This window comes from Cherax quadricarinatus, chromosome 1, assembly GCF_038502225.1.
Source record: "Cherax quadricarinatus isolate ZL_2023a chromosome 1, ASM3850222v1, whole genome shotgun sequence".
In the NCBI taxonomy this organism is placed as follows: Eukaryota; Metazoa; Arthropoda; class Malacostraca; order Decapoda; family Parastacidae; genus Cherax; species Cherax quadricarinatus.
Window position 1 is genome coordinate 10001692 of NC_091292.1, and position 13572 is coordinate 10015263.

Sequence of the window (13572 nt, forward strand, 5' to 3'; positions counted from 1 at the left end):
TACTTGTGAATTACTCCAGCCACGGTATTGTGGGTTACTTGTGAATTACTCCAGCCACGGTATTGTGGGTTACTTGTGAATTACTCCAGCCACGGTATTGTGGGTTACTTGTGAATTACTCCAGCCACGGTATTGTGGGTTACTTGTGAATTACTCCAGCCACGGTATTGTGGGTTACTTGTGAATTACTCCAGCCACGGTATTGTGGGTTGGTTGTGAATTACTCCAGCCACGGTATTGTGGGTTACTTGTGAATTACTCCAGCCACGGTATTGTGGGTTACTTGTGAATTACTCCAGCCACGGTATTGTGGGTTACTTGTGAATTACTCCAGCCACGGTATTGTGGGTTACTTGTGAATTACTCCAGCCACGGTATTGTGGGTTACTTGTGAATTACTCCAGCCACGGTATTGTGGGTTACTTGTGAATTACTCCAGCCACGGTATTGTGGGTTACTTGTGAATTACTCCAGCCACGGTATTGTGGGTTACTTGTGAATTACTCCAGCCACGGTATTGTGGGTTACTTGTGAATTACTCCAGCCACGGTATTGTGGGTTACTTGTGAATTACTCCAGCCACGGTATTGTGGGTTACTTGTGAATTACTCCAGCCACGGTATTGTGGGTTACTTGTGAATTACTCCAGCCACGGTATTGTGGGTTACTTGTGAATTACTCCAGCCACGGTATTGTGGGTTACTTGTGAATTACTCCAGCCACGGTATTGTGGGTTACTTGTGAATTACTCCAGCCATGACATTGTGGGTTACTTGTGAATTACTCCAGCCACGGTATTGTGGGTTACTTGTGAATTACTCCAGCCACGGTATTGTGGGTTACTTGTGAATTACTCCAGCCACGGTATTGTGGGTTACTTGTGAATTACTCCAGCCACGGTATTGTGGGTTACTTGTGAATTACTCCATCCACGGTATTGTGGGTTACTTGTGAATTACTCCAGCCACGGTATTGTGGGTTACTTGTGAATTACTCCAGCCACGGTATTGTGGGTTACTTGTGAATTACTCCAGCCATGACATTGTGGGTTACTTGTGAATTACTCCAGCCACGGTGTTGTGGGTTACTTGTGAATTACTCCAGCCACGGTATTGTGGGTTACTTGTGAATTACTCCAGCCACGGTATTGTGGGTTACTTGTGAATTACTCCAGCCACGGTATTGTGGGTTACTTGTGAATTACTCCAGCCACGGTATTGTGGGTTACTTGTGAATTACTCCAGCCACGGTATTGTGGGTTACTTGTGAATTACTCCAGCCACGGTATTGTGGGTTACTTGTGAATTACTCCAGCCACGGTATTGTGGGTTACTTGTGAATTACTCCAGCCACGGTATTGTGGGTTACTTGTGAATTACTCCAGCCACGGTATTGTGGGTTACTTGTGAATTACTCCAGCCATGACATTGTGGGTTACTTGTGAATTACTCCAGCCACGGTATTGTGGGTTACTTGTGAATTACTCCAGCCACGGTATTGTGGGTTACTTGTGAATTACTCCAGCCACGGTATTGTGGGTTACTTGTGAATTACTCCAGCCACGGTATTGTGGGTTACTTGTGAATTACTCCAGCCACGGTATTGTGGGTTACTTGTGAATTACTCCAGCCACGGTATTGTGGGTTACTTGTGAATTACTCCAGCCACGGTATTGTGGGTTACTTGTGAATTACTCCAGCCACGGTATTGTGGGTTGGTTGTGAATTACTCCAGCCACGGTATTGTGGGTTACTTGTGAATTACTCCAGCCACGGTATTGTGGGTTACTTGTGAATTACTCCAGCCACGGTATTGTGGGTTACTTGTGAATTACTCCAGCCACGGTATTGTGGGTTACTTGTGAATTACTCCAGCCACGGTATTGTGGGTTACTTGTGAATTACTCCAGCCACGGTATTGTGGGTTACTTGTGAATTACTCCAGCCACGGTATTGTGGGTTACTTGTGAATTACTCCAGCCACGGTATTGTGGGTTGGTTGTGAATTACTCCAGCCACGGTATTGTGGGTTACTTGTGAATTACTCCAGCCACGGTATTGTGGGTTACTTGTGAATTACTCCAGCCACGGTATTGTGGGTTACTTGTGAATTACTCCAGCCACGGTATTGTGGGTTACTTGTGAATTACTCCAGCCACGGTATTGTGGGTTACTTGTGAATTACTCCAGCCACGGTATTGTGGGTTACTTGTGAATTACTCCAGCCACGGTATTGTGGGTTACTTGTGAATTACTCCAGCCACGGTATTGTGGGTTACTTGTGAATTACTCCAGCCACGGTATTGTGGGTTACTTGTGAATTACTCCAGCCACGGTATTGTGGGTTACTTGTGAATTACTCCAGCCACGGTATTGTGGGTTACTTGTGAATTACTCCAGCCACGGTATTGTGGGTTGGTTGTGAATTACTCCAGCCACGGTATTGTGGGTTGGTTGTGAATTGTTCCGTCTGTGGTATTAGGTTAGTTGTGAATTGTTCCGGTCACTATATTATGGGTTCGTTGAGAATTGTTCTGTCTACGGTGCTGCGGGTTAGTCGTGAATTGTTCCAGTCACAATATTGTGGATTAGTTGTGAAATGTTCAAAGAACGGTATTGTCCATTTTAAACTGTTATAGCCAAGGCATTGTTCGTTGTAAACTGTTATGGCTAAGGTATTGTGGGTTAGGCGTGAATTTCTCCTGCTTCAGTTAGCTGGAAATTGTGCCTATCATGGTACTGAGGGTTAGCTGGAAATTGTTCCAGCTGTGACATTGTGACTCACTTATTTAAGCAAGTAATAGAACTATTTTAATCTGACTAGGGTTTTTGAAAAGTTATTCAGTGTTATTCAGCTCAAGGAGTAGTATTGGAGGCTCGATCCTCCGTTCACCAGTATTAATAAAAGAGATGAAGATTGAGACACTTATGCAGCATATGGGAATCTTTATTCAGGAAACGTTTCGCCACACAGTGGCTTCATCAGTCCAATACAAAGAGGAAGGCGTAAGGAGAGGAGGAGAATGAGGTAATCAGTCCCTCAACCTGGAGTCGATGTGTTCAGTCCATCAATCTTGTAGAATGTACAGCATAGGGCCGTAGACGTGGCTTATATACTGTAGTGAGGTGACGTGAAGCAGATGGAGGCGGGGTCATAGTGGTACCTTCCACTAGTCGAAGTAGGTCTTCGTCCAAAGGTTGAACAAGTGTTGAAGAATTCTTTGTAACAAGACCCCATGATGCTGCCGTGTCTGACAGTTGTGATGAATGGTTTGAAAAACCGACAAGTTGAAGATTGAGACACTTATGCAGCATATGGGAATCTTTATTCAGGAAACGTTTCGCCACACAGTGGCTTCATCAGTCCAATACAAAGAGGAAGGCGTAAGGAGAGGAGGAGAATGAGGTAATCAGTCCCTCAACCTGGAGTCGATGTGTTCAGTCCATCAATCTTGTAGAATGTACAGCATAGGGCCGTAGACGTGGCTTATATACTGTAGTGAGGTGACGTGAAGCAGATGGAGGCGGGGTCATAGTGGTACCTTCCACTAGTCGAAGTAGGTCTTCGTCCAAAGGTTGAACAAGTGTTGAAGAATTCTTTGTAACAAGACCCCATGATGCTGCCGTGTCTGACAGTTGTGATGAATGGTTTGAAAAACAAGATTGATGGACTGAACACATCGACTCCAGGTTGAGGGACTGATTACCTCATTCTCCTCCTCTCCTTACGCCTTCCTCTTTGTATTGGACTGATGAAGCCACTGTGTGGCGAAACGTTTCCTGAATAAAGATTCCCATATGCTGCATAAGTGTCTCAATCTTCAACTTGTCGGTTTTTCAAACCATTCATCACAACTGTCAGACACGGCAGCATCATGGGGTCTTGTTACAAAGAATTCTTCAACACTTGTTCAACCTTTGGACGAAGACCTACTTCGACTAGTGGAAGGTACCACTATGACCCCGCCTCCATCTGCTTCACGTCACCTCACTACAGTATATAAGCCACGTCTACGGCCCTATGCTGTACATTCTACAAGATTGATGGACTGAACACATCGACTCCAGGTTGAGGGACTGATTACCTCATTCTCCTCCTCTCCTTACGCCTTCCTCTTTGTATTGGACTGATGAAGCCACTGTGTGGCGAAACGTTTCCTGAATAAAGATTCCCATATGCTCCATAAGTGTCTCAATCTTCAACTTGTCGGTTTTTCAAACCATTCATCACAACTGTCAGACACGGCAGCATCATGGGGTCTTGTTACAAAGAATTCTTCAACACTTGTTCAACCTTTGGACGAAGACCTACTTCGACTAGTGGAAGGTACCACTATGACCCCGCCTCCATCTGCTTCACGTCACCTCACTACAGTATATAAGCCACGTCTACGGCCCTATGCTGTGCATTCTACAAGATTGATGGACTGAACACATCGACTCCAGGTTGAGGGACTGATTACCTCATTCTCCTCCTCTCCTTACGCCTTCCTCTTTGTATTGGACTGATGAAGCCACTGTGTGGCGAAACGTTTCCTGAATAAAGATTCCCATATGCTGCATAAGTGTCTCAATCTTCAACTTGTCGGTTTTTCAAACCATTCATCACAATAAAAGTGATGTTAATGGGAAAAATCTTGGGAAACATATAAGAGAGGAGAATTTGCTTTTATAATACAAGTAATCTGTTGTTGGCAATTCTTAATATTTTATTTATTGGGGAAGAGTTTTGGGTATGGGAAAGGTCATATGATGTGAACCAAGGAAATTGCAGGTTGCTCCATTTCAGTGGATTTAGAATGCATTAGTAAACAATAAATCATTTCTGTATATATCAAACTGAGTGAAAAAAAATCAAAGTAAAATATTTTTGAAGAAATAGAAGAGAGAGAGATAAAGTGAGTGATAGTGAGAAATAGAGTTAGAGAGAAAACGGGGGTGAGATAGTGAGAGATTAACTGAGAAAGAGAAAGGAAGAGAGAGAGAGAAATAGAGAGAGAGAGAGAGAGAGAGAGAGAGAGAGAGAGAGAGAGAGAGAGAGAGAGAGAGAGAGAGAGAGAGAGAGAGAGAGAGAGAGAGAGAGAGAGAGAGAGAGAGAGAGAGAGAACATGTGAAAGATAAAGTCAGAAAATAAAGTGAGAGAGATAACAGAAAGTTGTCGTATGTCGTGAGACAATCTTATTTGTTTGTCGTAAAGTCAATATTGACAATTTGTCTTATGCCTGCGGTGTTACGAGTGTGGGCGTGTGAACGTGGGCGTGGGCGTGGGCGTGTGTGTATGTGTTGAGAATGTGGACATGTGAGTCTTAAAAGTCCAGATATACAGACAGGCAGGAACACAGAGACGTAATGACAGACAAACAGAATGTGATTCGTAGAGATAGTCCACAGAGACAGATTGACAGAGAAGCCAAAGTGGCATTGCTGAAGCCACTATAATCAGGAATAGTTGGGTTAACTTCCACCTCCCATTTAGCTGAGACAGCTAGACAGACGAACGGGTAGACAGTTCAGCGACACGCCGTCCACCCGACACGGCGAATCCGTGTCGGGTGGACGGCCAGTCGCCAGAGTAGCGGAAAGACGGTACATAGGCGAAGGATGGGACCAAACTATTCTGGGAGTCTTGGTTGAGACCGAACCCAGAGAGAGATATACCTTTTGTTTAATTGTGGCCTTGTGTGTTGTAAGCTAACCATGTATGTTTATAGCTGGGTAAGCTAGTATAGTCACACAGTTTCTCGGTGTTGTTTGTGTGGGTGGTGTAAGGGCTTGTGGTGGTGTCTGCGTGTGATGTAAGGGTGTGGTGGGGCGTTAGTGATGTGTGTGGATGAGATGGAGTGTTAGTATTATGTGAAGGTGTGGTGATGTGTTATGTAGTATAGTGCACTCCCACTACTAACGCTACTGCTACCACTTCGTTTTTTTCCTCTCTTTTCCTATCCCTGTTCTCCTCCCCAATATATACTGGCTTCCCTCACTCTCTTCTGTCAGTGTGACTTGTGAATGGTCCAAGTCGGACCGAAACGTCGTCATAAGCTTTTCTCTCTCCTATGTGCAGGTTATTTGTTTCTCGTTTGACACTGTGGTGTGAGGGTGTAGCGAGAAGGTATGTAGAGTTGTATTAGGGTTTAGTATGAAGGTGTGTTGAGGGTGAGGTGGGAGGGTGTGTGATACTGTATTAGTGAAGTTTGAGGGGTGCAGTAGCGTGCAAGTGGAATTCATTAATCTTCTACCTAGTACGATCTTCATGTATTGCAGAGTATACACGTCAATGATACCGATGTCGACTTTATCATCACCTTCTGTTTGTCTTTTTATGTTGTTCGTAGAAGATTGGAACTACACTGCACTTACCGTTGTTCAGCTCTCATGCAGCTCTCCTGTCCGTAGTGATATATTGAACATCCTCGTCAGCAGCCAGCATAATATCTCTGTCATCTCCTACCTGGAATCTACCTGGAGAGTATTCCGGGGGTCAACGCCCCCGCGGCCCAGACCTTGAACAGTTATAGTTACAGATTATATGCTCCCGTTCCTTTGATGTATTCGGTCCCCTGAAGTGTTATTTTTTACTTTATATTCAATCACAGCTGTACAGTCCAGGATTATACGCAAGACATCTCCTCCGTAGTTTCAGGTAGATATAATTAAGATATTGTAATGGGTGGCCCGTGGCTCGGCTGGCAACGCATTCAACTGAGTGTCCGTGATTCGATTCCAGGTACAAATGGAAACGCTGGGCATGTTTCCTTACACCTGCTGCCCCTGTCACCTAGCAGTACGTAGGTACCTGGTTATTAGCCGACTGTTGTAGGTCGCATCCTAGGGAGTGGTAGTATAACTTAAATAAGGATGACATTTGAAATGAATTGAGGTAAAATAGCAGCTCTAAGCTGTTTGGCGAAAGTGCTGTGTACCGTGATGCTGTGTGTGTGTGTGTGTGTGTGTGTGTGTGTGTGTGTTGTACCGATTAAGTAAAACTGGTCAATTAGCAGGAATTCATTTAACATTAAGTCCTTTCTAAAATTTCCTGCTATACATTTAAAGATATAGTTTTTTTCGCTTATGATTAATGTAAAAATTAATAATTTTGTACCAAAAGAACCTTAGAAAACTTACCTAACCTTATTATAACAAGCGCAATTTAATTTAGCCTACTCCAACTAAATATATTTTAAATAAGTTTACAATAATTCAATAATAAACAAACAAAATGAAATATATTTTTTTCTTTAGGTTCAGAACGATTTCTGTGAACTTACTGAATACACAAATTTTCGCTAGCCTTATTCAGCAAGAAGAGTGTTGCTATTTAAGACAAAATAGCAATACTATTCGCCACAACATATATATTAGACAAGTGACGGTTTAATCTCCTTATCAAAAAATCTATCTAATAATTTTTCACCACTTCACTATAATTTATCATAATTTTATTATAATGTATTGCCATTTGATTATATATTTTCCTTAATTATAAAGTATTACCAATTTACTATCATTTTTTATACTCTAGTGACATTATTCTTTCTGTCTACTGTCTCCTCTCCTCTGCTTCTCATTAGGTTTTTTTTTTTTTTTTTTTTTTTTTGCAACGACCGCTATGAAAATATTCCAAAAACATGTTTCGTCCTTCCATCGATATTTTTTAGTTAATATCTACATTCTGGTCGCCCAGAAAGCAGACACTGTTTCTGTTTGTCCTGCAGAGTATTGTTTCTTGGGTGTAACCAGAGAGGTACTTCAGGAGAATTACGTCAGCTGTGTGTGTGTGAGAGAGAGAGAGAGAGAGAGAGAGAGAGAGAGAGAGAGAGAGAGAGAGAGAGAGAGAGAGAGAGAGAGAGACTCTAACTAGCCAAGTTTTTTCACAGTTCACATATTTACTCAGCTACACAAGCATCCTACTGAGGCCCAAAGTCTCTCTCTCTTCCTGGTGCATCCCAATTCAACTTGAGGCGGATGTGTGTGTTAGTTGGTTACCATTTTGTCATAGGCACTTGCCGATTAGACACTTGGCCTGTTTTATGAGTGGTGTGTATGTGGTGTATGGTGTGTGTGTGTGTGTGTGTGTGTGTGTGTGTGTGTGTGTGTGTGTGTGTGTGTGTGTGTGTGTGTGTGTGTGTGTGTGTGTGTGTGTGTGTGTGTGTGTGTCTGTGTGTGTGTGTGTGTGTGCGTGTGTGTGTGTATGTGTGTGTGTGTGTGTGTGTGTGTGTGTTGTGTGTGTGTTGTGTGTTGTGTGTTGTGTGTGTTGTGTGTGTTGTGTGTGTTGTGTGTTGTGTGTGTGTGTTGTGTGTGTTGTGTGTGTGGTTGTGGTGTCTGTCTATGTCTGTGTGTAAAACTAGAACACAATTATTTCCAGCGCACGGAAATCCCAGCGATTAATTTCTTGATCGTGTGGAGCTGGCAATCTTCATTACGTCTTTATTGTGTACCAAAATATCTTACGGGAAATTATGAACCGGCATCCTGCGCGCAAGAGGGAGGCAGGGAGGGAGGGAGGTAGGAAGGGAGAGACGTCCGTCTCCCCTGGAGGAAAAAAATGAAAAGAGAGACAGTGAACACTCAATAGATGTGACTACCATCCACCACTTAAGGTGCACTCCGTTCCCTTCACTTCATTCCCTCTGTTGTACTTCACTAACACACAGCCTGCAACCCCTATCCCCTTTCTTACTCCACCAGTCACCGCCAATCTATTTCCAACCCTTACGGAGGGTCACCCCCGAACCCCACTCCACTACCCTGATTCCACAGCACTATCGATCCTATCCCCATCCTTCCCAGCCACCAACTTCACACAGATGAGTCACAGGATATCAGGAAGTATTTCTTCAGGCTCCGGGTGACTGGGAAGTGGAATGACCTCGAAGAAGTGGTGGAAACAGAGACTCCATTCATATTTAGAAGAGTAGGTATGACAGGGCCTAACGAGGCTAGAACAAAGTGAATGTAGCAAGAGGCAAGTTGAGAGGCGGGGCCTGGAGCTGAAAATCGACCCCTATAACCACATATAGGTGAGTCCACACACACACACACACACACACACACACACACACACACACACACACACACACACACACACACACACACACACACACACACACACACACACACACACACACACACACACACACACAAAGTCATCAGGACAAGAGAGGTGGTAATAGTCATAAATTTCATGACTCACCAACATGAATCTCTCCAATCTGTACAAGTCTCACCTTTCAAGTGACAAACACCTCAACCAATCCACTAGTTTGATCCCCACTGAGCTAGAGAATCCAGGGCTGCTTCACTGTGTTTTCCCGAGAATTTTATTAGGTTCCTCGAGTGTTTTATTGTGTTTTTGTTGGGCGTCTCGTGGCTGAGTGGAGTCTGCAACACACAAGCCTCACTCAGTCCTCCGCACTGATGTTTTCTCGCATTTTTCGAGTTTGCTTATTGTATTATTCGGTCAAGGTCTCTTCGGGGTGACACCACGATAGACAAAAGTCACTTATTTATTAATTAACGCTATATACCTTTCAATTCTGTCCATGTATTGTATTGATAAAGCCTCTGCATACAGAAAAGTCTATAAGTAAAGACGCCAGATGTTGCATATGTAATTCACCACTGATTAAAACTTTTATTAATGAAACCTTTCGCCACGTTTCGCTTTTCAGGACTGAAGAAGCCACTTGTGGCGATACGTTTCCTTAATGTCTTGGCGAGTGCATGCGTGTCGTTTTCCTCCAGCTTGCAGATATCACCGTCACTCTCCCACCGTACTCTCGCTATACGTAAAACTTCTTTTTAATCAGGAACTTCGTTCTCATTTGTTAACTACAGGAGATAACTACACTTAACTCCAAAAGTATTCCGCCTCTGCTACTGTTGGTGTTAAATGACCAGATGGAAATATTGAGTACAAATACAGCTTAATGCGATCCTTTATTGACTACGTTTCGCCCACACAGTGGACTTTATCAAGTCACAAACATGAGTTTTAAGCTTAATGAAATGAAAGAAAAAAAATAAGTAATATTGAAAATAAGTAATTCTCTTTCTTTATTTTGTGCCTAATTATAGAAGACGGCCAAATAAGCAGAACTGCCCTATAAATACGTAATTTCGAAAAGGTTGTTGCAAATGATACACTACAAGAACTGGGTATTAAAATGGAAAAAGAGAAATGCGATATTCATCCTTGTATAAGAACCGTCAGCACCGGCAGAGGAATTCATAGAACTGAGAAGGAATATAGACAGCTTCTTTGAAAGCCTTGAATATCCGACACTATATATATGATCCTTCTTGAGGATTTAAACCTTACAAATGTTCACTGGAAGATGGTAGAGAACAGTGATGTCTTTGAAATATTTCCTGGAAACACCTTAGCCGCCACACATACCAAGGAGCTATTATTGATCTGTGAATCAATAATAGCTCCTTGGTATATGTCTTGGTATGTGATCCTCAAGAGCAATGATGAACTAATCACAGATATACCTAACTCAAATATAATTTATTCCGATCACATCCCGAGGCATTAATCCTTGCACAGAGAACCTAAGAAACAGCCAAAATGAAGAGATGATTAGTGAACTTAATTCAGCAATTAGGAAACTGACTGACATTCCCTCGGAAACAGTTCTTGGAACCCTTAACCCACAACAATATATGGAAAAGCTGAATATAGTAGCATACAAGGTCTCTAAAATTATAAAAGTGGCTTTCATGAGAGAGACTACAAGGAGATCAAATACTGAAAGAGAAAATTGACAAATATGCAGAAGAAAATGGGTTATTTACTTGAAAACGAGCCTGTCACACCGTTAAGGAAACTGCACTTACACCGTCCAGCTACCGACAAAAAGCAGAAACTAACACATTCATTCCAGATGAAAGAAGCACAAAAAGAACCAAAAAAAAAAAAAAAGTTCAGGAAATTGCAGAAGAGATTGAACAGACGAACAAAATACCACTAGCGCAAGTAGTCTTTTTTTCGCAAAAAAAAAAAAAACTTAGATCTATGTGAAATTCCAGAGGATTTAAAATGCGCAGACTTAGCTCGTCTGCACAATAGAGGTAGTAGAGCTCTAGCCAAAAAAAAAAAAAAAAAAATACAAAGCAGCAGCATTAGCGTCATTCATCAAAAAGATCTTTGAAACATTGGTGAAATACCAGATTAATAATATTATGATATATATCAACAAAGTCTTCCAGTGGGCAATGGAAAATATAGGATGCTTAATGGTGACAAATTCTAACTTCTCAGTTAAGAAAAGAATGAAGAACTCATCAGGAACACAGGAAGCAAAACACAGGAGTAGTGTGAGATGGTGGGACAGAACACCAGCAGAAACAGAATGATTGAACAATCAACAGAGGAGCCTGGCTTCGCGTCGGTCTACGAGAATAGAAAAACTCGCGACACCGGTCCCAGCATATCACAGGTAAATTCACGAGCAATTCAAAAATTCTACCAAATATGCAGTAGGAGAGATTTATTTTGCAATATTGCAGGAGATCAGTCGCTCGGGAAATGGGCAAAAAACGCAGTCAGTGAGACAGGCGAAAGCTGCTTACCAGGCCATGTGGGGTGCAATATATTAGTGAAATTACATGTTAAAGTAGGAATAGCAGTCTCACCACGCGCGCGCACACGTACACACATGCTCGAGCACACACGCACACGCATGCATACACTCACACACACACACACACACACACACACGCGCGCGCGCGCGCGAATCAAACCGAAATCCTGCAGGTGGTACTAGACCCTAAGATGAATCATTCAGTCATGGTGGTTTCGATAATAAGTATATATATATATATATATATATATATATATATATATATATATATATATATATATATATATATATATATATATATATATATATATATGTGTGTGTGTGTGTGTGTGTGTGTGTGTGTGGGTATATATATGTCGTGCCGAATAGGCAGAACTTGCGATCTTGGCTTAAATAGCAACGATCATCTTGCCATATAGGACAAGTGAAAATTTGTGTATGCAATAATTTCTCCAAAACCATTCTGAACCTAACGAAAAAAATATATTGATTGTGTTTGTTTAGTACTAAATGACTGTAAACGTATTTAAAATATATTTAGTTGCGTTAGGCTAAAATAAATTGTTCTTGTTATAATAGGGTTAGGTAAGTTTTTTTAAGATTCTTTTGGTGAAAATTTAAAAATGTTTACATTAACATTAATGAAAAAAATACATCTTTAAACGTATAAGAGAAAATTTCAGAAAGGACTTAATTTTAAATGAGTTCTTGCTAATTGACCAGTTTTACATATTCGGCACGACATATATATATATATATATATATATATATATATATATATATATATATATATATATATATATATATATATATATATATATATATATATATACTAGGTAGTAGGTTGGTAGACAGCAACCGCCCAGGGAGGTACTACCGTTCTGCCAAGTGAGTGTAAAACGAAAGCCTATAATTGTTTTACATGATGGTAGGATTGCTGGTGTCCTTTTTTTCTGTCTCTTAAACATGCAAGATTTCAGGTACGTCTTGCCGCTTCTGCTTACACTTAGGTCACACTACAAATACATGTACAAGGATACATGTACATACCCCTCTGGGTTTTCTTCTATTTTCTTTCTAGTTCTTGTTCTTGTTTATTTCCTCTTATCTCCATGGGGAAGTGGAACAGAATTCTTCCTCCGTAAGCCATGCGTGTTGTAAGAGGCGAATAAAATGCCGGGAGCAAGGGGCTAGTAACCCCTTCTCCTGTATACATTACTAAATTTGAAAGGAGAAACTTTCGTTTTTCTTTTGGGCCACCCTGCCTCGGTGGGATACGGCTGGTACGTTGAAAGAAGAAAGATATATATATATATATATATATATATATATATATATATATATATATATATATATATATATATATATATACATATATCGTGCCGAATAGGCAGAACTTGCGATCTTGGCTTAAATAGCAACCCTCATCTTGCCATATGTGACAAGTGAAAATTTGTGTATGCAATAATTTCGGGAAAATCATTCTGTACCTAACGAAAAAATTATATTTGATTGTGTTTGTTTAGTACTAAATTATTGTAAACGTATTTAAAATATATTTAGTTGGGTTAGGCTAAAATAAATTGTTCTTGTTATAATAACGTTAGGTAAGTTTTCTAAAATTCTTTTGGTGCAAAATTAAAAATTTTTACATTAACATTAATGAAAGAAAATATCTTTAAACGTATAAGAGAAAATTTCAGAAAGGACTTAATTTTAAATGAGTTCTTACTAATTGACCAGTTTTACATATTCGGCACGACATATATATATATATATATATATATATATATATATATATATATATATATATAGATATATATATATATATATATATATGTATATATATATATGAAAAGAGAAAGAGGGAGGAAAACAGAAACATAAATGTAGAAAGAACAATGTAAAAATGGATTAAATGTTTATATATGTACGTATGTAGTATTGTTTATCGTTTGTATTCATTTTTATATAATAAGAAAGGTAAT